Below are 27,994 nucleotides of genomic sequence, written 5' to 3'. Positions count from 1 at the left end.
CCTTTTGAACAGCAACGGAAGTCACCTGAAAAGAAAAATCAGAAGACAGAAATGAACTACCCCCATGACGAGTAGCCCCGAAGGGAGAAAACACGTCAGCCGAAAAGCTGAGTAACAGATAATACCTCAATATAAGCAGAATAGTTTTTGGTCATGGCGTGGAAACAGACACAAGTAAAAATAAAAATAAACAGAGAGAATAATAAAAACACTCCCCGACAACCAATCAGACAAACTCCTTTCTATTTCCATTATATACCACACTCTCTTATTCCAATAGTTAACCAAGTTTCATCTCATTACTCCGTCTCACTCATTACTTTATCTCTTAATATAACAATCCAATGTAACCATGTATCGTATTCTCATAAATCGACCCTAAGACAAAGACAAGGGGTGAGTGGTAGGCGTATAAAAACCGCGAAACAATACTTCCATCTCAATATCGATTTCAAACTCAATTAACTCAATAACCATAGTCACACTGGACCGTAAACATAACTCGGCTCAAAGGCCCCATAACTCATAGCTCAATACTAGTAACCAATTTCCGTCTCAATTTTAATACCGATTGTCAAATATTCCATTAACGGAACTGCTCAACACTTAGAAAATAACTCTAAGCTATTCACCCACAAGTCAATGTCAAAGAAAATGACAACTTAAACACAATATAAAAATCCATCAATCTCGTCCTCAACATCCTTAACCATAGCAAAACCAATTATCCATCACAATAAACTAATCTCCATCGTTGGTCAAGTCCACACATTAATTAAGGCCACTTTGGCTCAACAACAACCACCCTGGCGTACGTTAATAAACATTCCCACAAATTATCCTTTATCAATTAAGTCAAACTCTCGAGCTATTTAAGACAGTAATCGTAAACCCGTCTCACAAGATAATAAAATTAAGGCTAGAAACATAGAATTACTAATACGCATAATATTATACCACAACAATTAATCACTACTATCATCCAATAACAAATAATTGCACATACACACACAACCACGAACAATAGTAAAAGTATTAGGATCGGTAGAATCGTGTTACCTTAAATTTGAGTTAAAATTGCTGCAAGGACCAACAAATTAGACACGGAGCAATACGAGCGCCATACACGATGCTATTAAAATAATAAGGTGATAATATTTACATGCAGGGGATTTGCAGAGAGAACAAATGGTCCGAGATCATTATATGGATATTGAATGGCGATGATGATCATGACATAGCATGTTGCAAAGTATATGGCAGACAAAGGGTAGGAATATAATGCAAATTGTGGATTAAGAAGAGATGGATTTAGCTAGGGCGGCTGAAAAGAGGGTCAAAAGACTAACGCATGAATACAAAATAAACCTATTTAAATTGGTAAATAGATTTGAAGATTCTTTTTCTATTATTATTATTATTATTATTATTATTATTATTATTATTATTATTATTATTATTATTATTATTATTATTATTATTATTATTATTATTATTATTATTATTATTATTATTATTATTATTATTATTATTATTATTATTATTATTATTATTATTATTATTATTATTATTATTATTATTATTATTATTATTATTATTATTATTATTATTATTATTATTATTATTATTATTATTATTATTATTATTATTATTATTATTATTATTATTATTATTATTATTATTATTATTATTATTATTATTATTATTATTATTATTATTATTATTATTATTATTATTATTATTATTATTATTATTATTATTATTATTATTATTATTATTATTATTATTATTATTATTATTATTATTATTATTATTATTATTATTGTTATTATTATTATTATTATTATTATTATTATTATTATTATTATTATTATTATTATTATTATTATTATTATTATTATTATTATTATTATTATTATTATTATTTCCTTTAAAATAAAGAGTGTAATAAATTATTTAAATACAACGTTAAAATATTTGGGATATTACATCTCCACCCTCGGGTCTCCTTTTTGTTTTTCTCTAATTTTGGCATACAACAGTGGCTCAATAGTTAAATCCCCAACTGAATCCCCTTTTCTTCTCACATAAATTCCCATTTTCTCTATCTCACCTTGCAACTTCACGTGCGCGACATAGCTGAGCATAAGGTATGAATAGACTTTCTACATAAAGCATCTGCCACCACATTAGCCTTCCCTACATGATAAACTATCTCCATATCATAATCTCCAGTCAACTCTATCCATCTCCTCTGCCTCATATTAATTTCCTTCTGACTATAAATATACTTAAGACTTTTATGATCAGAAAATACCTTGAAAGTAGCCCCATACAAATAATGCCTTCACAATTTTAGAGCAAAAATGACCTCCCCCAGCTCCAAGTTATGCGTCGAATAATTTTCTTCATATGGTTTCAACTGCCTTGAAGCATAAGCTATCACCTTGACCCTTTGCATTAGCACACATCCTGACCCATTCTTCGAAGCATCAGTGTATACTTCAAAATTCTCACTCCTTTCAGGTAAAGTTAAGATAGAAGCTGTGGTCAAGCGTTCCTTTAAGGTTAGAAAAGCTGTCTCACAACTCTCACCCCACCTAAACCTGTTCTCCTTTCTCATCAAAGTTGTCAAAGGCTTAGCTACCTTAGAAAAATCGTTTACAAATCTCCTGTAGTAACCAGCTAGTCCCAGAAAACTCCTTATGTCGGCCATGTTTTTCGGCCTCTCCCAGTTAGACACCACCTCTATTTTACCTGGATCAACATACACTCCCTCCTTCGACGCCACATGCCCCAAGAATGCTACCTTATCCAACAAAAACTCACATTTAGTCAACTTAGCATACAAGTTATTCTCCCTTAAGATCTACAACACAATTATCAAATATTTCTCATGCTCCTCTTTGTTCTTAGAATACACCTAAATATCATCAATAAAGACGACAACAAACTGATTAAGGTAGGTGCAACAGGAGCTGAAATACAAGGCTCAGCTGATACTAGTCCAAGCTCAGGGCAGGGCCAAGCAAGTTCCAACTCGGGCAATGATCAGGCTTTCAAGAGGATGACAAGGTCTAGCTACCAGCTGCCTACTTGGCCAGCTGATAGAACCCTTAACTAAACTGCAGGAGGCTGAAATCCAGGGTTAATCCAGCTTAGTTAGTTCAATACTAGCAGCCAAATAACAAGAAGATGGCAGATGAAAAGTAGGAGGAATGTCACTATCAATGTCACTATCACCTTTCCTTAACTGTTCAGACAAAGGCTAAAGTGAGGAGCTCGAAGAATGCTGGACCTTTTTGCTAAACAACAAAGACAATTAGAGTTTTTGAAACTCTACAAAGAACACCACCATAGACCTGCATCAGAACAAGAAGCCTAGACCAGAACAAGACAAAGGGGACTGACATTCATCTATTTCACCTCTGATTTCACCTTGCTTTAAGTTGACTCCCCTTTGTAATATATTTATTTTGTATTGTATGTTTCCTAGATGGATTTGTAGCCCTTGGATCAAATTTACTCAGAACTATAACCTAAAGCTGGCTTATATAAGGACCAGGCTTCTACTGAACTGAGCAGACTTTTGATGAATGAAATTTAAACCTTGAGAAATATCTCAACTTTCAATTTTGTGCATTGCTGTAGTGTGAGTCCAGGCTTGTTAACTAACTTGTGCCTTGCTGTAGTAAGTTGAACAAAGTTTATTGGCATAATTGAGTGAATCATGTGCCCTGCTGTGGATTTGAGTCTTATATTTGTTAAATTATTATCTTAAGTATCTTGTGCTTTGCTGTGGAGCTTGAGGTCATAATTATACCCAACCACCAGTCTAAAAATCCAAAAAATCAGCCAAGTCAGCCTATTCTACCTGGGAATAGTAACTGCCCTAGGGTATTACACTGTAAATTTGGTAACCAGAGCCAGGTTATAACACCATTCCACCTTTGTGTTAGTCTTTTGTTAAGAGAAGTGTGAATTCATTATCCCTACCTACAACAAAAACACAAAAACAACCATGAGTGAAGAGAGACTTACTGGTATTGAAACCAGGATAGAAACTCTTGCAGGAAATGTGGAGACACTACTCAATGTTGTCCACACAGTTATGGAGAGGTTTCCAAACCATGATCCAAGAAGACAACCACCTGCTAGACAAAGAGGAAGAGGCAGAGGCTTCTTTGTGGGAGCAGGGAGAGGACAATGAGTATGAGTCAGATTCTAAAGAAAGAAACATGACACAGAAAGAGGTTCCTAAGCACACAGACAAGCATCTAAAGGTAGAAATCCCTGAATTTTCTGGTAGCCTAAATCCTGATGATTTATTAGAATGGATTAGGGATATTGAGAAAATCTTTGAGTATAAAGGTTACACTGATGTCAAAGCCTTTAAAGTTGTTGTCTTGAAATTAAAAGGTTATGCTTCTCTATGGTATGATAATATAAAACACCAAAGGATTAGGGAAGGGAAGGAACCACTTAGGCCTTGGTCTAAGCTTAAGAAAAAAATGCTGGGTAAATTTGTCACCAAAGATTATACTCAGGACCTCTTTATTAAACTGTCCAAACTTATACAAGATGAGAGACCCATTGAAGTCTACCTGAGGGAGTTTAAGCAATTGACCTTACAATGTGAGATTAGTGAGAAACCTGAGCAAACGATTAATAGGTTCTTGGAAGGCTTAGATAAGGGTATTGCTAGCAAGGTTATGATGCAACATCTATGGTCTTATGATGATGTTGTCAACTTGTCATTGAGAGTTGAAAAGATGGGGAAGACTAAACCCACAGTACCTAAACCTGCTACCAGACCTATGTTGAGCCCTTAAATTGGTGTTAGGATTAGTGAGACACCTAAGCCTGCAACCCCACCCACACCTGATAAATGAAAAGGAGTCCTGAACCCAAAGCCTAACCCAACCCCAACTGAGAACAAGATCAAGTGTTTCCAGTGTCAGGGTTTTGATCATTTCAGGAAGGATTGTCCTTCTAAGAGGACTATGACAGCCATGGAAGTGGAAGAGTGGGAAAGAGATGGGATATTTGAGACTAAACAGGAGGATCTTAGTGGAGAAGAGATTGCTGATAAGGAAGGACCTAGTCAGGATGTGATCTTGGCTCACCCTAATACATGCCACAGTCTTGTCCTTTGGAGAGTGATGCACTCTCAACAGGCACCATTAGAAGAGGACCAAAAGTTCCTGATTTTCAGAAGCGGGTGCACCATTTAGGGTAGAGTATGTAACCTGATCATTGATGGAGGAAGCTGTACTACTGTGGCATCTGTCACCTTGATTGAGAAACTGAATCTCAGCACTCAGGAGCACCCACAACCTTACAAGCTCAGGTGGTTGAGCAAAGGAGTTGAGGTTAGGGTTGACAAGTAATGCCTGGTCCCCTTTTCAATTAGGAATGTTTAGAAGGATGAGATTCTGTATGATGTGGTTCCTATGGATGCCTGTCACCTACTCTTAGGTAGGACATGGGAATTTGATAAGAAGTCAGTTCATCAAGGGAGGAGCAACACCTATTCATTCAGGCAGGGTTGCAGGAAGATAACCCTGACTCCTCTACCTCCTAACCAAAAGAACTATGGGAGTCCCAGTGTGATTGATGGACTCAATGTGGTTTTAGTCCAGTCTAAAGCATAGATGATTAAAGAATTACAGCAAGAGCAGCATGTTCTTATCTTGCTCTCAAAGGAGATTGCATACAAGGAGGAACTTCAGGTTCCTGATGGGGTTAGACCATTGATTTAGCAGTACCAAGACGTGTTTCCTACTGAGCTACCAAGTGGATTGCCACCCTTGAGAGGCATTGAGCACCAGATTGACCTTGTGCCAGGATCTGTACTCCCTAACAGACCTGCATACAAGTGTGATCCTGATGCTACTAGAGAATTGAAAAGACAAATTCATGAGTTGTTGGCTAAGGGAGTTGTGAGGGAATCATTAAGCCCTTGTGCTGTGCCAGTCTTGTTGGTACCCAAGAAAGACGGCACATGGAGGATGTGCATAGACAGCAGAGCTATCAGCAATATAACTTTTAAATACAAGTTTCCAATTCCCAGGCTAGATGACATGCTTGATGAGTTGAGTGGTGCCAGGGTCTTTTCCAAGATTGATCTCGGGCAGGGTTAACATCAAGTAAGGATCAGGGAGGGAGATGAATGGAAAACTGCATTCAAAACAAAACAAGGGTTGTCTAAGTGGCTTGTAATGCCATTCGGATTGTCCAATGCACCTAGCACATTCAAGAGGCTGATGACTGAAGTGTTGAAGCCCTGCTTGGGCAGGTTTGGTATGGTGTACTTTGATGATATCCTGATCTACAGCAAGAGTGAAGATGAACATCTGAGTCACCTTGACTCTGTGTTCAAAATCCTAAGGAACAGCAAGCTGTTTGGTAAACTAGAGAAGTGTACATTCCTGACAACTGGGTTGAAATTCTTGGGATATATAATCTCTGGGAGAGGGATCTCCGTGGACCAAGACAAGATTGAGGCAGTTAAGTCTTGGCCATTTCTTCAAAACATTACTAAAGTAAGGGGTTTCCATGGCCTTGCTTCCTTTTACAGGAGATCCATCAAGAATTTCAAGTCCATTAGTGCTCCCATCACTGAATGCATGAAGAAAGGAGAGTTTAAGTGGACTGAGAGTGCCCAGCAGGCCTTCAGAAACATCAACAGGCTGTTGTGTGAAGCACCTATCCTCAGGTTACCTGATTTCAACTGCATGTTCGAAGTTGAATATAATGCCAGTGGTGTGGGTATAGGAGCCGCTCTCATTCAGGAGAAGAAACTTGTGGCATATTTCAGTGAGAAGCTGAGTGGGGCCAAGATGAGCTACTCCACTTATGACAAGGAGTTCTATGCTCTTGTTAGGGCTCTCATGCATTGGAACCACTATCTCAAGCCTAAACCATTTATGCTGCACTCAGATCATGAAGCCTTGAAGTATATCAGTGGCCAGCAGAAATTAAACCACAGACATGCTAAGTGGGTTGATTTTCTACAGTCCTTCACCTTTTCAAGCAAGTATAAAGAAGGCAGGCAAAACATTGTTGCTGATGCCCTGTCAAGGAGGCATTCCCTACTGACATTCAAGAAACAAAGGGTGCTTGGTTTTGAATTCATGAAGGAACTTTACAAAGATGACCATGACTTCTATGATGACTGGCAAATTCAAACTGAGGGAACCAGGGTTCAAGGAACTAAATTCATGTTGTAGAAAGGGTTCTTGTTCTATGGGAATAAGATGTGTGTTCCAAGAGGCTCCTACAGGGACCTGCTGATCAGGGAAGTCCACTCTAGTGGACTGGGAGGACACTTTGGGGTCCAGAAGACATTGAAAATATTGCAGGACCAGTTTTATTGGCCCAAAATGATGGGGGATGTCCAGATTGGCCTGCGAAGATGTTTTGTGTGTCAACTGGCCAAAAGTTCTTTCCGGGCTCATCCTTACACCACCTTGCCAGTGCCTAACAGGCCTTGGGAGGATGTTAGCATGGATTTCATGTTGGCACTGCCCAGGACCCAGAGGGGCAATGACTGTATAATGGTGGTTGTTGACACGTTCAGTAAGATGTCTCATTTCATAGCTTGCAAGAAGACTGAGGATGCTGCAAGTATTTCTGAAATCTACCTGAAGGAGATAGTCAGGCTACATGGTGTTCCTAAAACCATTGTATCTGACAGGGATGTGAAGTTTATGAGCTACTTCTGGAAAACCTTATGGAGGCTAGGGCCGAGCAAAAAATCCGATTATCCAAACTGATCAGATATTCGATCTGAATCCGATCCGAATTTTTGGATATCTGATCCGAAAGTTATGTTTAGTTTGTGTTTTAGTAGGAATTTACATAAAGAAAATGTCCTGCCAGGGAAGATTTTGCAGGGTTATCTAACTCAATTTGAATAGCCTGACCAATAAAACCGGACAAATAATGAAATAAATGAATAAACGTGACACAAAGATTTATACGTGGAAAAACTCTGGGAATAAGGGAAAAAACCGCGGGTACTAAGCCAGGAGGGATTATCATTAAGAGTTTGGATAGCCTAAATGTTGGAGTTAGTGTCCTCCACAATAGTGCGTTTACATAATAAATCTCATTTATGGAATATCATCAGATATTTAATTATTTGATCCTCGTCAGTGATTAACGTAAATCGATAACGGTTGCCTGACTAGAGTTTGACGTTATTGTCGTGAGACGGCGGTGATCAACTGACCCCTTTCGGTCACACCTAAAGGAACGAACCCCAATTGACAACTAATTAATTGTATGTGATACAATTTATTTAGTCCCTTAATTTATAGACTAAGAGGTTAGTCGATTATTTTTAGAGAGATTTCGAGTTGCGAACTCGAGGCACGACAGTTATTATTTAATTATGCGATAATTGAATAATAAATTTTAGGAGATAGGTTTTAGTTAATTAATTGTTAATTCACTAAAATTGTACTAATTGATTAATGTGATTAATATTAGTACGTAAATTATATGTGTAGTGGTACACGTATATTTACGGAGTGATTTGGACGAATTAATTATGGAAGTATTTAAACATGAAACGATGTTTAAAATAAAATTACACGTATTTGTGCGACAAATATAAGAACCAATATGGACCCGTAAATGGGCAAGTGGACCGTGTAAAATAGAGTAGTGGATGATTAGGAACATAATCATTTCACCGTACTTTATATGCTACCATAAGTTATCTTATAGTGATTTTGCATGTGATGTAAGATTAAAAAGTATAAGACAATTTGAACACTCCACCTCACCTACACTCCACCGGTTTTCCCCCTCTTTATAGACCAAATTGTTGTTCATTTTTCTAGTGTACATTTTGCATGTGATATCTTTATTTGGTCTTCCTCTCTCTAAAATAATATACATCTTAACTAAGAAGTTAGTAATCATTTTTATTACTTAGAAATGTTAATAATATTACAAATAATATCAAGGGTATAATTTTAACAAGTTTCTAGTAAAATACTTGTTAGTTTTGGGTTAAGTTCTTGGGTGCATCTTGAAAGAGATCTTCTCTTTGAAGATTTGTTAGGAGGATCATCCTTATATTATAAGCTCAAAAACAACCAAGGTAGGAGATCTTGATTGTGCCCAAATTACCATAAAATCAATGTAAGGAAATTGTTTTTCCTTAAACATTCATTTTTATGCTTTTATATTTGCGTGCATGTTACATAGATCATCAAAATGATAAATTATGGGATAATTTAATTTTATTAGAGAGTCTAATATGGATCTATGATCTTTCAAGTGGTATCAGAGCTTAGGCTTGTAATTTGCATGTTGATTTTAAGCATATTAATGAATTATGAGATAATTTATAAAAACTCAAAAAATTGTGTTAGAAGAGGTTTTAGCACGAACTTTTTGGGGCATGCATACCTAATGATCTTAAAAGATTTGTGGTTTAGGTTGGTGATTTATGAAGTTATTTTGCTATTTTTAATGATTTTTGGTAGAAAACCGAGTCAAAATGCCGTATTTTAGTTAAAAATTGACTAAAAATATAAAAGTTGATTCGATCCATGTAATGTTTATGGTATTTCATGCATGTTTTCTACTGATTGTATGCAAAAGGTTGAAGGTTGGTTCGAATTTTTTGCATGTTTATTGATTTTATGAGATAAAAGTCGATAAAAGTGAAATAATTTAATCATAATTTCGAAACAATTGATTCTGCCCATGATAAATTTATGTACATTTGAAAATATTATTTAAATGTTAAAAGAGAATTTTAAAATGTATTTTCACCTTGTTTTGATGTTTATTGGTTTTAGTGGTTAAAACCAGATAAATATCGATCTTTTTCTTCATAAATTTTATACGGATTTTTGGGGCAATTTTTCTAACATTTTGGTGTTCTTGGGAGTGTTCTAGAATATTCATAATTTTTGTTTCAATTTTTTGGGTAATTTTTCAATTATTTTGGATTTTTACTTAAATATTATGATTTTACCGATTAAATTAGCAAAATATCACCAAATCAAACTAATTATTCATCATAAAATTAGTGAGGACTAATTTTGAGGTTCAAAACAGTTTGGACAATTAGTTTGGACTTAAATGAGATTTAAGAGTTAATTACTGATTTTTACATGTTAAAAATCGATTAAATCCACAAAAAAAAACCGAGATGGATACCAACGATTGATAGATAGGGCGATTTTGGCATCATTTTACAGCATTTTAAGCATATTTATTTAAGTTGAATGAATGATTGTCATTTATTTAAATTATTTATCTTGTTGTACCTAGTATGACCTAGTTTATTTTAATCGTTATTACCCGAAATGAATGGGAATATCGATTTGTTTGTAATTAAATACGATCTCGTATCGTCAATTTGTAATTAATTAATAGTTTTATTTATTTTATTAATTAATGTATAATAGGAATAGCTATGTAATTTAAATTGTAATAGTTATTCTTACCGGCGTTTCCAAAAGACGGATTACATCGAGACGGTGTCTATTTTTGGAAGGTGTTCCAAATCCCACAAGAAGGAGCCACTTATGGAATGAAGAGGCAAGGGACCAAGGAGTTGGTTTTCGAAATGTAATAGAGTAGTTTTTATTAACTAGGTGGCCATACTAGGATTTTTCATATGCTTACTTGATTGCTTGTTTTATTTTCGCGCATGCCAAAATCGCCATTCACATGCATTTTATTTTCGCGGTTGTCAATTCACGTCATTTACATTCACCGAATTAATTCACTTATAAGGAATTTATGACTAAATTGACAAGATCTCTCACATAACTAAAATTGAGATTAGCCTTACCAATTAGTAACACCTATGAATCTCTTGTTCATTAGATCCACGCTCGCCCAAGCGGGGTGTTCTCTTTTTACCTTGGGTAAGTAGGGTGGTAAACGGTTATCACACGCTAAAATTGGTTGGACTCAACGGGATATAAAACGGTCTTGTGTTCCGGGGCTAGTAGATAGATTTAAGGAAATTCGTCGACCAAGAGTTCTAGAGGTAGAATTAGTCAACGTGACTTACCGAATTTACACAATTATGGGATGTTTCGCCCAAGCGATGCTCATTTTGTTTAATATTTGGGTATTGGAATCATTTATATAATTTAGTGGGCGATCATTATATAAATGCTAAAACTTGTTAAACATGTTTTCACAAGTAAATTTTTTAAAACAATGGATGTTAATTTTTACTTTTTGTTGTAGCATTTTAATTCGCAATGGCAACTTCATCAACTCCATCGACTACTTCACTAGGCAAAGATTCATGGCTAAGGTCCGTAATGGACAAATGTATCTTAAAATATGACGGTAGTAACTTTCTTGAATGGGAATCCAACATCAAATGTGCTCACTTACTTGACCGATGCTCCTCCTATCGAGCCCGGTCCAAGGGCTTCATCGGCGGTGCGGACCGCCTATGATGACCATGTGAGGATGTCAAATGATATCAAGAATGTGTTGATATGGTCAATGTCCCCAAAGCTCAAGCAATCATGCATTTCTTTAAATGCGTACGAGATATTCACTCGTATGATAACTATGTTTTCACAAACACCTAAAGTCCGTCAATACGATGCGGCGGCACTCTTCTTTGAAGCTATGCTTGAGAGGGGCCAAAAGGTTGGTCCCCATGTACTCAAAATGGTCGAATATATTGACATCCTAGAGCATCTAGGGTGTAAGATTCCTAAGACTCTTGTGGTGGATCGTATCCTCCACTCACTTCCCACTAAGTTTGCCCACTTTAGAGTAAACTACAACATGAATGACACGGATAAGAGTTATCATGAAATTCATGCACTCCTCACCCAAGCAGAGAGGGATATGGAAGCTAGTGGGAGTTAAAAAGGAGATGTTTTAACCATGAAGTTAAAGAACATGTCCCTTGGAGTTAAGAAAGGAAAAGGGAAGGAAAAGTCCCAATTCAAGAAATCGTCAAAGAAACATGACAAGGGAAAGGGGAAGGCCGTTGAGAACGGCAATCCCAAGGCAAAAAGTGTCAAACTCTCCGAGGCCGAATGTTTCCATTGTAATGGGAAAGGGCATTATAGGAGAAGTTGTCCCAAATACTTGGAGGATCTCAAGGAAGGGCGTGTGACGCCTATTGGTATGATTTCCTCTCTCTATGTGATAGACGTTAATTATGCTTGTACTTCCACTTGGGTACTTGATGCCGGATGTGGCTCTCACCTTTGTAATCATTTGCAGGGTTTTAGGGACGTGCAAGCACTAGAAAAAGGTGATGTGGATCTCTGCATGGGCAATGGAGCTAGAGTAGCCGCCGTTTCCGTGGGGACCTATGTGCTCACTTTAGCTAGTGGTCTAGAGTTGTATTTAAATAAGTGTTATTTTGTACCAACTTTAACCAAGAACATCATCTCCATTTCCGCGTTAGACGCGGAAGGCTTTTGTTTTATGATTAAGGACAAGTGTTGTACTTTTTGTTTTAATGACGTGGTTTATGGCAAGGCCATTTCAATTGGAGGCATTTATGTTTTAAATGATGTTAATGATGTTTATCATGTGAAAACTAAAAAGCTCAAAACGGGTGATCCAAACGAATCCTACCTTTGGCATTGTCGTTTAGGCCACATAAACGAAAGACGCATTAAGAGACTTGCTTCATCAAAAGTGCTCAAATCTTTTGGTTTCAAATCTTATGGTACATGCGAGTCTTGCCTTCTAGGCAAGATGACTCGTGCACCTTTTGCGGGAAAAGGGACACGAGCTAGAGAGGTTTTGGCTCTCATACATACGGATGTGTGTGGACCATTAACCATCACCGCTAGAGGAGGTTTTCACTACTTCATTACTTTTACTGATGACTTAAGTAGATATGGGTATGTCTACTTAATGAAGAACAAGAGTGCAGCCTTTGACAAGTTCAAAGAGTTCCAAAATGAAGTACAGAACCAATTGGATAAAAAGATTAAGACCCTACGGTCCGACCGTGGTGGTGAGTATTTAAATATTGAATTTGATTCACACCTAAAAGATTGTGGTATAGTATCACAATGGACTCCTCCTGGCACAATGCAATTAAATGGTGTGGCCGAAAGGAGAAACCGAACTTTACTAGATATGGTTCGGTCTATGATGAGTCTAACTGAGCTTCCTAGTTCATTTTGGGGTTTTGCCCTCTTATCTGCAGTATTTTCACTAAATCGAAGCCCGACTAAAGCGGCCTGATGCGGTCGTTTCTACACCAAAAATAAAATACCTAGATTACTGCTAACGAAGTCAGCGGCAAGTAGGGTCGATCTCCACAGGGAGGCGGTGTACTATCTATTTGTCTATTTAACTGTCTAATGTCACGATGGGGGTTGAATTGATTGTGAACTAAAGACTAAAGCGAGGGAAATGAAAAGAGAAATTAACAGCAAGAGAAAAGGGAGTATGCTAGGAGTCGGTCCACCGTGGCAGCTATCAGATCTTATACTATCAGGAATATTAAGACGATTAGACTATTGATAAGAAGAGCTATGGTCGTCACCTTTCGGTCCTTAAACCGCCCTAGAGTGTAAACAGCTTAACTTTCGCCCACACTGCAATACCCTATTGTAATTAAGCAAGCCTTCCCTTCCAATCTTTTGATCTAGGTCGGGGTTAACTAAAATTATTGGTCTCCTGCATGCATTCATTCGACTGATAACAATTAAATTGCCTAATACAATTCTTATCGCAGGGCTAATCTATTTAATACAATTAAAACATCGCTACCACGGCTTCCCTAATCCTAACATACTAGGGGGAATTAGCTACACATGGCTCGGGGTACTACACTAGCAATTGCTAATCTAATAACATAAGACATGGCAACTAAAAGAGAAACAATAAAAGCAATAAAAGAAAAAGGAAGAATAAAAGGGAAGAAATAAGTTACTGAATTAATGTTCCGGAATTTGAGCAAGCATAAAAGTAACAGTGTATAAGAAGAAAAGTAACGTATGGTGATCCTTGGATTATTGGATTCTGGATTATTGGATTCTCGATCGTTACAAATGACCACCCTTACTCCTATTTATAAGAAATTAGGAGTAAAGTTAAACCTAATGACGGAATATAACTAAAAAGCCCAGCCCGTCAGCAATATCCACTCGATCGACCACTTAAATCACTCGATCGAGTGAACTTGACTCAGAAACAGCTCGATCGACCTAGAATAGTGCTCGATCGAGTAAGGCTATAAAGGAACTGGTCGATCGACTAAGAACACAACTCGATCGACTGATTATTCAACCTAAAACCACTCGATCGAGTGGGAAACTACTCGATCAGGTGGATCTTGACTTCAGCAGCTTATAATTCTCGTTAGTTGACTTTGACTCGTCCTTTTAGCGCCCAAAACACCTTCACGCATCCCAAGACAGCAATATATCCCGCTCCAAATCTACTCTTCCTTCAAATGCATGCTAAACAGACGGTAAATAGCTTGATTTCACTACTTTCGGATCCATACCTGCAAATAAGACATAATAACCCAAAGTAGCATATTCGGGGCATTTCGTAGCAATAAACTACGGTAAAAGCATAGAAATACGTGCATAAAATAGGCTAAAAAGACTATATAAAATGCACGTATCAAATCTCCCCAAACCAAACCTTTACTCGTCCTCGAGTAAACTCAAAACTATACGCTAATGGAACGGAAAAATAACTCAGAGCTAGCTACAAATGCCCACTTAAGCCAATTTAATGCAAGCAAACTAACACTTATAGCAAGACAGTCAAATGCAAACGAGTTATAGGATGTTTATAAATAAAGCTGAACCGTCGACCTTGCAAGACCGTTAATGATGGACTCTCACGGGTCACTCTTTCTCTCATGAAGCAAAGGGTAAGCATATATATATGTAAGAGAGAAAGAAGAATAGTCGCTCACCTAGACTACGACCCACATAAACATGCATGCAACTAATATGATAGACAATTCTAACTACAAACATACATTCCAACCAAACAAGGTCCTGTCACAGCCGAGGGCTTACAAAAATATGGTAAAGTGAGGCAATGGGTAAGAAAAGGCAAAACAATTATGGGAATGTGGAGGTATAGGTGATCAAGCTAGTACCTAAACAGAACCATATGAGACATATCCATTTCCAACTCAATTATAGAATAAAGCACATGCCCTTCATTTGGCCTAAAATCTCACCAAACCAAACTGAACATACTCCTCAAATGATATAAGATAGAACATAGGAGCAGAAACCGTCAACCAATCAACATTTCTTTTTTTTTCGAAATCTTTTTCCTTTCTTTTTCTATTTTTTCGTGTCTTTTCTCAACCTTTTTTTTTTCAATTTCACGTCTTATTTTCTTTTTCATTTCTTTTTTTCATAAATTACCAACTCTGAATCAATAGATACAAGCCAATATTTGATACAATGAAATATATACCGCAAAACAACAATCTAAACTAGCTTGACAAGGCAGGCTAAATTTGGATGTAGCTAAAGGGTCAACTGGCAAATTTGGCTAATGTGGAGTTTATGGGTAAAAATGAGAGAAAGGGAAATTTAAGCACCTCCCTGCATGTGACACCAACCACTAACCCGAATGTATGACGGTAAAAAGCAATTAAATTTCATATATGTGCAAATTGATGAACATGTTATGCAAGGAGTAACTACTCACAATCCTACATGAAACCGGTCACAAATGACACCAGTTTATAAGGCTCTAAATCTTAGAAATTATAAGTAGGTTGCCAAAATTTCAGGTCAAGTCTATATGTTCAGCTAAATTTAACATTAACTCGTAGATTATGCAAAAGACAAAGCTAAGATATAACAGTTCAATGCAAGGCTTAAGCAAAAAGACAAATGCAGTGCAATTTCATCATTGAAATCTACCGTTCCGACTCAACCTACATGCTAAAATAAACGTGAATATTTTGAATTTTAACAATTTTTCAATTTTTATGGGATTTTTTTGAATTTTTATGAAAATAAACAACAATGCATACTGAAATTAAACGTGATAATAGAAATGCAATAAAAACAATATGCAGACACAGATATGGATGCATAACCTCCCCGGCAACGGCGCCAAAATTTGATGCGGTCGTTTCTACACCAAAAATAAAATACCTAGATTACTGCTAACGAAGTCAGCGGCAAGTAGGGTTGATCTCCACAGGGAGGCGGTGTACTATCTATTTGTCTATTTATCTGTCTAATGTCACGATGGGGGTTGAATTGATTGTGAACTAAAGACTAAAGCGAGGGAAATGAAAAGAGAAATTAACAGCAAGAGAAAAGGGAGTATGCTAGGAGTCGGTCCACCGTGGCAGCTATCAGATCTTATACTATCAGGAATATTAAGACGATTAGACTATTGATAAGAAGAGCTATGGTCGTCACCTTTCGGTCCTTAAACCGCCCTAGAGTGTAAACAGCTTAACTTTCGCCCACACTGCAATACCCTATTGTAATTAAGCAAGCCTTCCCTTCCAATCTTTCGATCTAGGTCGGGGTTAACTAAAATTATTGGTCTCCTGCATGCATTCATTCGACTGATAACAATTAAATTGCCTAATACAATTCTTATCGTAGGGCTAATCTATTTAATACAATTAAAACATCGCTACCACGGCTTCCCTAATCCTAACATACTAGGAGGAATTAGCTACACATGGCTCGGGGTACTACACTAGCAATTGCTAATCTAATAACATAAGACATGGCAACTAAAAGAGAAACAATAAAAGCAATAAAAGAAAAAGGAAGAATAAAAGGGAAGAAATAAGTTACTGAATTAATGTTCCGGAATTTGAGCAAGCTTAAAAGTAACAGTGTATAAGAAGAAAAGTAACGTATGGTGATCCTTGGATTATTGGATTCTGGATTATTGGATTCTCGATCGTTACAAATGACCACCCTTACTCCTATTTATAAGAAATTAGGAGTAAAGTTAAACCTAATGACGGAATATAACTAAAAAGCCCAGCCCGTCAGCAATATCCACTCGATCGACCACTTAAATCACTCGATCGAGTGAACTTGACTTCGAGAAGCAGCTCGATCGACCTAGAATAGTGCTCGATCGAGTAAGGCTATAAAGGAACTGGTCGATCGACTAAGAACACAACTCGATCGACTGATTATTCAACCTAAAACCACTCGATCGAGTGGGAAACTACTCGATCAGGTGGATCTTGACTTCAGCAGCTTATAACTCTCGTTAGTTGACTTTGACTCGTCCTTTTAGCGCCCAAAACACCTTCACGCATCCCAAGACAGCAATATATTCCGCTCCAAATCTACTCTTCCTTCAAATGCATGCTAAACAGACGGTAAATAGCTTGATTTCACTACTTTCGGATCCATACCTGCAAATAAGACATAATAACCCAAAGTAGCATATTCGAGGCATTTCGTAGCAATAAACTACGGTAAAAGCATAGAAATACGTGCATAAAATAGGCTAAAAAGACTATATAAAATGCACGTATCAAATCTCCCCAAACCAAACCTTTACTCGTCCTCGAGAAAACTCAAAACTATACGCTAATGGAACGGAAAAATAACTCAGAGCTAGCTACAAATGCCCACTTAAGCCAATTTAATGCAAGCAAACTAACACTTATAGCAAGACAGTCAAATGCAAACGAGTTATAGGATGTTTATAAATAAAGCTGAACCGTCGACCTTGCAAGACCGTTAATGATGGACTCTCACGGGTCACTCTTTCTCTCATGAAGAAAAGGGTAAGCATATATATATGTAAGAGAGAAAGAAGAATAGTCGCTCACCTAGACTACGACCCACATAAACATGCATGCAACTAATATGATAGACAATTCTAACTACAAACATACATTCCAACCAAATAAGGTCCTGTCACAGCCGAGGGCTTACAAAAATATGGTAAAGTGAGGCAATGGGTAAGAAAAGGCAAAACAATTATGGGAATGTGGAGGTATAGGTGATCAAGCTAGTACCTAAACAGAACCATATGAGACATATCCATTTCCAACTCAATTATAGAATAAAGCACATGCCCTTCATTTGGCCTAAAATCTCACCAAACCAAACTGAACATACTCCTCAAATGATATAAGATAGAACATAGGAGCAGAAACCGTCAACCAATCAACATTTCTTTTTTTTTCGAAATCTTTTTCCTTTCTTTTTCTATTTTTTCGTGTCTTTTCTCAACCTTTTTTTTTTCAATTTCACGTCTTATTTTCTTTTTCATTTCTTTTTTTCATAAATTACCAACTCCGAATCAATAGATACAAGCCAATATTTGATACAATGAAATATATACCGCAAAACAACAATCTAAACTAGCTTGACAAGGCAAGCTAAATTTGGATGTAGCTAAAGGGTCAGCGGCAAATTTGGCTAATGTGGAGTTTATGGGTAAAAATGAGAGAAAGGGAAATTTAAGCACCTCCCTGCATGTGACACCAACCACTAACCCGAATGTATGACGGTAAAAAGCAATTGAATTTCATATATGTGCAAATTGATGAACATGTTATGCAAGGAGTAACTACTCACAATCCTACATGAAACCGGTCACAAATGACACCAGTTTATAAGGCTCTAAATCTTAGAAATTATAAGTAGGTTGCCAAAATTTCAGTCAAGTCTATTCGTTCAGCTAAATTTAACATTAACTCGTAGATTATGCAAAAGACAAAGCTAAGATATAACGATTCAATGCAAGGCTTAAGCAAAAAGACAAATGCAAAGTGCAATTTCATCATTGAAATCTACCGTTCGACTCAACCTACATGCTAAAATAAACGTGAATATTTTGAATTTTAACAATTTTTCAATTTTTATGGGATTTTTTTGAATTTTTATGAAAATAAACAACAATGCATACTGAAATTAAACGTGATAATAGAAATGCAATAAAAACAATATGCAGACACAGATATGGATGCATAACCTCCCCGGCAAGAACGGCGCCAAAATTTGATGCGGTCGTTTCTACACCAAAAATAAAATACCTAGATTATCGCTAACGAAGTCAGCGGCAAGTAGGGTCGATCTCCACAGGGAGGCGGTGTACTATCTATTTGTCTATTTATCTGTCTAATGTCACGATGGGGGTTGAATTGATTGTGAACTAAAGACTAAAGCGAGGGAAATGAAAAGAGAAATTAACAAAGAAGAGAAAAGGGAGTATGCTAGAGTCGGTCCACCGTGGCAGCTATCGATCTTATACTATCGGGAATATTAAGACGATTAGACTATTGATAAGAAGAGCTATGGTCGTCACCTTTCGGTCCTTAAACCGCCCTAGAGTGTAAAACGACTTAACTTTCGCCCACACCGCAATACCCTATTGTAATTAAGCAAGCCTTCCCTTCCAATCTTTCGATCTAGGTCGGGGTTAACTAAAATTATTGGTCTCCTGCATGCATTCATTCGACTGATAACAATTAAATTGCCTAATACAATTCTTATCGCAGGGCTAATCTATTTAATACAATTAAAACATCGCTACCACGGCTTCCCTAATCCTAACATACTAGGGGGAATTAGCTACACATGGCTCGGGGTACTACACTAGCAATTGCTAATCTAATAACATAAGACATGGCAACTAAAAGAGAAACAATAAAAGCAATAAAAGAAAAAGGAAAAATAAAAGGGAAGAAATAAGTTACAGAATTAATGTTCCGGAATTTGAGCAAGCATAAAAGTAACAGTGTATAAGAAGAAAAGTAACGTATGGTGATCCTTGGATTATTGGATTCTGGATTATTGGATTCTCGATCGTTACAAATGACCACCCTTACTCCTATTTATAAGAAATTAGGAGTAAAGTTAAACCTAATGACGGAATATAACTAAAAAGCCCAGCCCGTCAGCAATATCCACTCGATCGACCACTTAAATCACTCGATCGAGTGAACTTGACTCAGAAACAGCTCGATCGACCTAGAATAGTGCTCGATCGAGTAAGGCTATAAAGGAACTGGTCGATCGACTAAGAACACAACTCGATCGACTGATTATTCAACCTAAAACCACTCGATCGAGTGGGAAACTACTCGATCAGGTGGATCTTGACTTCAGCAGCTTATAATTCTCGTTAGTTGACTTTGACTCGTCCTTTTAGCGCCCAAAACACCTTCACGCATCCCAAGACAGCAATATATCCCGCTCCAAATCTACTCTTCCTTCAAATGCATGCTAAACAGACGGTAAATAGCTTGATTTCACTACTTTCGGATCCATACCTGCAAATAAGACATAATAACCCAAAGTAGCATATTCGGGGCATTTCGTAGCAATAAACTACGGTAAAAGCATAGAAATACGTGCATAAAATAGGCTAAAAAGACTATATAAAATGCACGTATCACGGCCGATAAGACTCCATATGAGATATGGACAGGGAAAGTCCCTCATTTGTCATTCAGGCGTATTTGGGGTTGCGAAGCGTACGTTAAGATCAAGTCTGACAATAAGCTTGCACCCAGGTCTGACAAATGTCTTTTTGTAGGATATCCAAGGGAAACACGTGGCTATTACTTCTACAATAAATACGAGAACAAAGTGTTTGTGGCTCGTGATGCTGTCTTCCTAAAAAAGGAGTTTATTTCTAGGAGACAGAGTGGGAGAAAATTTGAACTTGAAGAAGTTCGAGAGCCACAAACCGAGAATGAGGTAGAGGAGAACGTGGAGGATAGCATTCCCTCTTTCTCTGAAACGGTAATTGTTCCTAGAAAGTCAGGTAGGATTTCTAATCCACCTGATCGCTACCTTGGTAACATCGAAGAGGATGGTGTTTTGTTACTTTTGGAAAGTGATGAACCGACTACCTACAAATCGACCATGTCTAGTCCCGACTCCTCGCTTTGGCTAGAAGCCATGCGGTCCGAAATGGATTCCATGTACGAGAACCAAGTATGGGACTTGGTGGATTTATCTGAGGGAGTGCGACCCCTTTAGTGTAAATGGATATATAAAATTATGCTCGGCGTGGATAAACATGTGGATGTTTACAAAGCTAGATTGGTGGCAAAAGGTTTCACCCAAGTTCATGGTTTACACTATGACGAAACCTTCGCTCCAGTCGCTATGCTTAGGTCCATTAGGATAATCTTAGCGGTTGCCGCATTTCATGATTATGAGATTTGGCAAATGGATGTCAAAACCGCCTTCTTGAATGGGATTCTAGAAGAAGAGGTGTACATGATACAACCTGAAGGTTTTATGGATACATCTAACCCTAAGAAGGTGTGTAAGCTCAAGAAGTCCATCTATGGTCTTAAGCAAGCATCTAGGAGTTGGAATCATCGCTTTGAACATGTTATTAAACAATACGGTTTCACTAGAAGTGTGGAAGAACCGTGTTTATACATGAAGTTTAGTGGGAGTAAAGTTGCATTCCTTGTCCTATATGTGGATGTATATTGCTCATTGGGAATGATATTCCATCGCTCACTTCTGTTAAGGAGTGGCTAGGGAAACACTTTCAAATGAAGGACTTGGGAGAGGCACAACGAATCTTGGGTATCCGGATCTATAGGGATAGGTCCAAGAGGATACTAGCATTGAGTCAAGAGGCTTATATTGACAAACTTCTTGACAAGTTCAATATGAAAGACTCCAAGAGAGGATTTCTACCTATGGGCCAAGGGATTACTTTGAGCAAGTCACAGTCTCCCTCCACCCCTATGGAAATTGAACACATGAAGACCGTCCCTTATGCTTCCGTTGTCGGGTCTATCATGTATGCTATAATTTGCACTCGTCCCGACGTTGCGTATGCCTTGAGCATGACAAGTCGTTATCAAGCCAAGCCTTGTGAGAGTAACTGGATAGCCGTAAAGAACATCCTTAAGTACTTGAGAAGGACTAAGGATTCGTTCTTAGTGTTTGGAGGAGAAACTGAGTTGCGTGTAAGAGGTTACATGGACGCAAGTTTCCAAACCGACCAGGATGACATGAAATCCCAATCCGGCTATGTGTTTATGCTAAATGGAGGAGTTGTTTGCTGGAAGAGCTTCAAGCAAAGCGTTACTGCGGATTCTACAACAGAGGCTGAGTACCTTGCAGCGTCTGAGGCTGCGAAGGAAGCTGTTTGGATTAGGCAATTCATGGAGGGACTAGGAGTAGTCCATTTCGCCGAAGATCCTATCACTCTATATTGTGATAACAGTGGAGCTATTTTTCAAGCCAAAGAGCCGAAGTTTAGTAACAAATCTAGACACATTGAAAGGAAATATCATGTAATTAGAGATTATGTGGAAAGGAAAGAAATTGACATTTGTAAGGTTGGGACAGATGATAATATTGCTGATCCTTTAACCAAGCCTTTATCAAAGGCTAAGCATGATGGTCATGTCGTCGCTATGGGATTGAGACGAGTACCAGATTTTCTTTAGATTATGGATATGTAATAATTGGATAGTGTATCTCTTATTATATATATGATAATCACATTCATTGTTTTTGCATTCTTTCTTTTATGAATCTTTTGTTTAGTGTGACTAAATTTTAAATACCTTGTTTATCTGAATAAGTTGTGGAGACAATGTTGAACAATATTCAAGTGAATAAGATGAACATTGTATTTTATCCCTAGTCACTTAATGAGGTGACGTCTCGGAGTGACTTGATTGTAAGTCGATTGATGACACGAGTATTTAATGACTACAAATGCGTGGCCACGCTCGGAAATAATCTGTGATAGATTTTTCCGGTCAGGTAGTCACACTCCCGATCGATAAAACCACTCGCAATAGGTTCATGTGCAAGTGCGACCTGAAAGACACCTTGCATTGAGTGGGAGATTAAAACGGACAAGAGAATTGGTAGCGGACACCTTGTGTCGGACAAGTGGGAGATTGTTGGAGTTAGTGTCCTCCACAATAGTGCGTTTACATAATAAATCTCATTTATGGAATATCATCAGATATTTAATTATTTGATCCTCGTCAGTTGATTAACGTAAATCGATAACGGTTGGCTGACTAGAGTTTGACGTTATTGTCGGGAGACGGCGGTGATCAACTGACCCCCTTTTGGTCACACCTAAAGGAACGAACCCCAATTGACAACTAATTAATTGTATGAGATACAATTTATTTAGTCCCTTGATTTATAGACTAAGAGGTTAGTCGATTATTTTTAGAGAGATTTCGACTTGCGAACTCGAGGCACGACAGTTATTATTTAATTATGCGATAATTGAATAATAAAATTTGGGAGACGGGTTTTAGTTAATTAATTGTTAATTCACTAAAATTGTACTAATTGATTAATGTGATTAATATTAGTACGTAAATAATATGTGTAGTGGTACACGTATATTTACGGAGTGATTTGAACGAATTAATTATGGAAGTATTTAAACATGAAACGATGTTTAAAATAAAATTACACGTATTTGTGCGACAAATATAAGAACCAATATGGACCCGTAAATGGGCAAGTGGACCGTGTAAAATAGAGTAGTGGATGATTAGGAACATAATCATTTCACCTTACTTTATATACTACCATAAGTTATCTTATAGTGATTTTGCATGTGATGTAAGATTAAAAAATTGTTGAACACTCCACCTCACCTACACTCCACCGGTTTTCCCCCTCTTTATAGACCAAATTGTTGTTCATTTTTCTAGTGTTCACTTGTACATTTTGCATGTGATATCTTTATTTGGTCTTCCTCTCTCTAAAATAATATACATCTTTACTAAGAAGTTAGTAATCATTTTTATTACTAAGAAATGTTAGTAATATTATAAATAATATCAAGGGTATAATTTTAACAAGTTTCTAGTAAAATACTTGTTAGTTTTGGGTTAAGTTCTTGGGTGCATCTTGAAGGAAATCTTCTATTTGAATATTTGTTAGGAGGATCATCCTTATATTATAAGCTCAAGAACAATCAAGGTACGAGATCTTGATTGTGCCCAAATTACCATAAAATCAATGTAAGGAAATTGTTTTTCCTTAAACTTTCATTTTTATGCTTTTATATTTGCACGCATGTTACATAAATCATCAAAATGATAAATTATGAGATAATTTAATTTTTATTAGAGAGTCCAATATGGATCTATGATCTTTCACTAACAGGGAATATGTTTGTCAGGCAAGATAATTAACAAGGCCGTCTAGTAATAATGTTAAGATCTTTTGTTGAATACAAGTATATGAATAGAATGTGGGTAAGTAGCTGTGTTAATGTGTCTTCCTCTTTCCTTCTTTTCTTCTATTTATAATAGCTTGCCAATAGTTCCTTCAGCTTAGTTTTAGGGTTTCCTGGTAAATAGGACTCGTGCCCTATTTACTCGGAAGTAGTTATTTGACTTCTGCATATTCCAACCGTTTGCCTTGCTTGGTCAACTCTTCTATGTTCTTTTTTAAGTGTTGAATGGGTCTTCCTTGTTTATAGGGACTCTTTTCCTATTGCTTGAGCGTGCTTCCATTGTTGCCTGACTTGCTTTGATTATGCTGCCTTTATGCCTAACGTGGTATCTCCTCAGGCTAGGCCTATTAGATGTCCGTCCTGTCTTTCCCTCCTGGTTGATGCCTGATCAGGTGTCCCAATTGTCTTGTTTTAGATGACTTTGGTTCAGGTTTGGCTTTGGGCATCGCTGACTTATGTCTGACGAGGCAAGGTAATTCTGGGCCAAACAATTGCTCCTTATCTTCTTACTCTCGATGGATCTGGCCAGGAATAAAGAGATAAAAATTCGGGACATGCAAAAAGGTGTATAAGATTTTTTACCGGAAAGAGTTTTTGCTTCAACTTCTATAACGGCCAGTTTCCATAAATGAGGTAGGTTCATCAAACCCTAGGAGAGTCATGATTAGATTTGCCCACTTGCATTGCCCCTTTATTTTTGCGGCTATAAATACTTTGTTGCGTTCACTTTTGCTCTCACATTTCCATTCTCCGAATTCTTCTTTCTTTCGCTATAATTCTCTTTGCAAATTTTGTCTTCTAAAAAATCAATCTTCAATTTTAACCCTGAAAAATGGCTGGAGGAAGAAGGAAAACGGCCGCATCCAAGGCTGCTGCTGAGGTTGAAAAGGTTCATGCGGTTGTTGATGTTCCAGAAATCATCCCAGAAGATGAGGTTATGGAGGTTCCTGCCCCTCCAGAAATTTTGTCCATGACACACAGGGGAGTTACTTATGCCCTGTGAAGGCTTTGTCTGCCTCCTTTCCTGAGGCTAATCAATTGAAGCCTGCTTTTGAGAATTATTTAAAGGGCCGAGGTCTTCTCCCTGCTGAGGCTGAAGTTTGGATTCCTGAAAGTGGACCGGTCAGGGCTAATTGGTGTAGTCCTGGTTGGTTATGTATTTTTGAGTGGGCATTCAAAGGGGGCCGTCAGCTTCCATTTTCTCCACTTATGGCCGAAGTTCTCAGGGCCGTCAGTGTTCATCCTTTCCAACTTATGCCAATGGTTTGGAAAATTGTTCATTCTGTTAAACAACTATGTACCAAGCACAAACTGGTCATCACTCTTTATGATTTTAAAAACGTTCTATCATCTATAGAGTAATTCTACTGGGCGTTTCAATCTTCGAGTCAGGTCAAAGATGGCTCATTTAATCACCAACTTTGATTCAGGCGATGATAAAGGATGGGCTCAGACCTATATGTTCATCAGGGCTGACTTTATTGCCCCTGACCTGGATTATCTCAGCTATCATGTCGTTGAGGGAGGTAATTTCTTTTTCGTGCATCCAATTTTGGTTAGAGATAATTTGTTTGATTTTTGAAAATAGGCTTACTTGATTCCTCTTTGTAGTGGCTGATTGGGTTAATAACCTCGATGCTGAAGGATTGGCTGACCGGATTGCTGCTTTTATGGCCCTGCCTGATGAGGAGAGGGTGTGGCCTGTCTGTCTGGGGCAAGCACCTATGCCAGGGAGTGATAGCACGTTGCAGTCTAAGCGCCTGCCCAGCAAACTCAGTTGGTGTATCCTCTAAAGGTTGTGGTTGATGAGCTTGGCCGTGCTGAAAAGAGGAAGAGGCCTGACTAGACTTCAGAGAGGGTTGATGAGGTTAGGGGAGTCAGGGCCAGCCTTGATGACGTCCAATTTGCCAAGGAACAGATCCAGGCCCATTCTTTCCTAGTTGATGATCCTTTCTATAAGTACCAGGCTGAGGACTCTTCTACCCGTCCTTTGGCTGCTATGTACCGTTTCAGGGATTTTGTTGCTAATCTAGTTACTATACATGAGGAGATGATTCTGTTTTCCTCAGTTTTGTTTTGGTAGTGTGTTTTTTGTTTTGTTTTGCCTGATTGGTGGTCTTTTTGTTGAATGTGAATGACATGTTAAGGGGTGCCTGCCAGCTGGAATCCGCAAATGGTGTTAAGGATACTTTGGAATGGAGGTGCAATGCCTGAAGAAGGACGTTGCATCTTTGAAAACATATTTGGAAGTGGCTAAAACGGAGAATGAGTCTTTGAAGAAAGATAATGAGGCAGGGAAGGCACGGTTAATGGTGGAAACATCAAAGTTGGGTTCTGCTCAGGATGCTCTGAAATCTCTCCAGACCAAGCTTGATGCTGTTCTGGAAGAGTTGCTGGCTGAGAAGCAGGCTATGCAGGATCAACTGAAGGTGAATGAGGAGTTGGCTGCTGAGAGGGACATGGTGCAAGGTAGATATAAGGATGCTGCCTTATACTTCTTTGGTAAGGGTCGTGTAGATGCTATGAAGGAGCCCATTGAAGGCAAGCCTTACTAGAATCCTGATTAGGAGATGGCTGATCTCAATGCCACTTACCCTGACCTATGCAAATTGCATGCTGATGACGAGGTAGATTCTCCTCGATCCAAGGCAAAGAGCGGGGAAGCTGGTGATGAGGAGGATTGACACGTCTGTCGCGTACCTGTCAAAAATAAAACCTAACGGTCTCAACTAAATGTAGTAGAGGCAGTCGAGTATCGAATCCACAGGGAGGTAATGCAACTACAGCTATCTATTTCTAATCCTATGGTAACAATTGGTGCTGATTAAATTTTTGGTTCTAAACTACGGAGTTGAAAGGAAGAGAAATAAAGCAGAGAGCAGTAAAGTGAATTAAAACTATCAATAAAAGGGGGACATGTCGGGAATTCGGTTCACTACGGTAGTTCAACAACTTAGCAGTAAATGACTCAGACGAACTAATGCGAAACGGATATTAGAAGGTCCTTTCGGTCCACTTCCCACCCTAAAATACCACTAACTTAACTTTCGTCGTCATTAGGGTAGTCTACTGTTTATAGCAGGCCTATTTAGTCCAATCTTTCGATCCAGGATTAATTGTAGCCAGATTAATGGGTGACATAGAAGCGTGCACTCAACTAGGTCGAGAATTACAGTTATATTGCTATAGTGACAGAGTCTCTTATCAGTTCATCTAATTCATTCACTACGTCGTCATTATTCTACCGCAGATTCCCTAATCCCAACATGAAGGGGTTTAGCTACTCATATTCTTAATAAAACTAGCAACAAACAATTTCCCAGCAGTTATCATAATGAAATAATAATAAAAATCAATAATAGAAATTAGGGCAAGAAAGAACGATAACATAAACAAGAAATTAATGCAACAAGAAGGTTAATTTATTAAGAGAAGGGAGAAGATTACGATCTAAGCGATTCCGGCGTAAAGAACAACCGAGTCCAAGTGAAAAATCCCAAAATAAAAGTAACGGTTGAAGGAGCAAGAGTAACGTAGGAAAATTCTACTGTGGAAACTTAGATAATAAAAGAGATGATAAAAGAATGACTAATAACCTAGTAAATCATAGGTTAAATAGCCAAACCACAAAGTGTTTATGCGGAAATCAATAAAACACGGACTGATTAAAGCCCATAATGTCGAAGACCTCTCGATCGAGTGGATTAAAACACTCGATCGACCAACATCTCGGCGAAGTGTCCCTCGATCGACCAGCAGGGTACTCGATCGAGGACTTGATCATGTGCATCTTACTCGATCGAGTAAGGAATAGCTCGATCGAGCCTCAGGG

Source organism: Silene latifolia, chromosome 1, assembly GCF_048544455.1.
Source record: "Silene latifolia isolate original U9 population chromosome 1, ASM4854445v1, whole genome shotgun sequence".
Taxonomy (NCBI): domain Eukaryota; kingdom Viridiplantae; phylum Streptophyta; class Magnoliopsida; order Caryophyllales; family Caryophyllaceae; genus Silene; species Silene latifolia.
The sequence above is the reverse complement of the archived record's forward strand: the minus strand, read 5'-3'. Positions refer to the sequence as shown.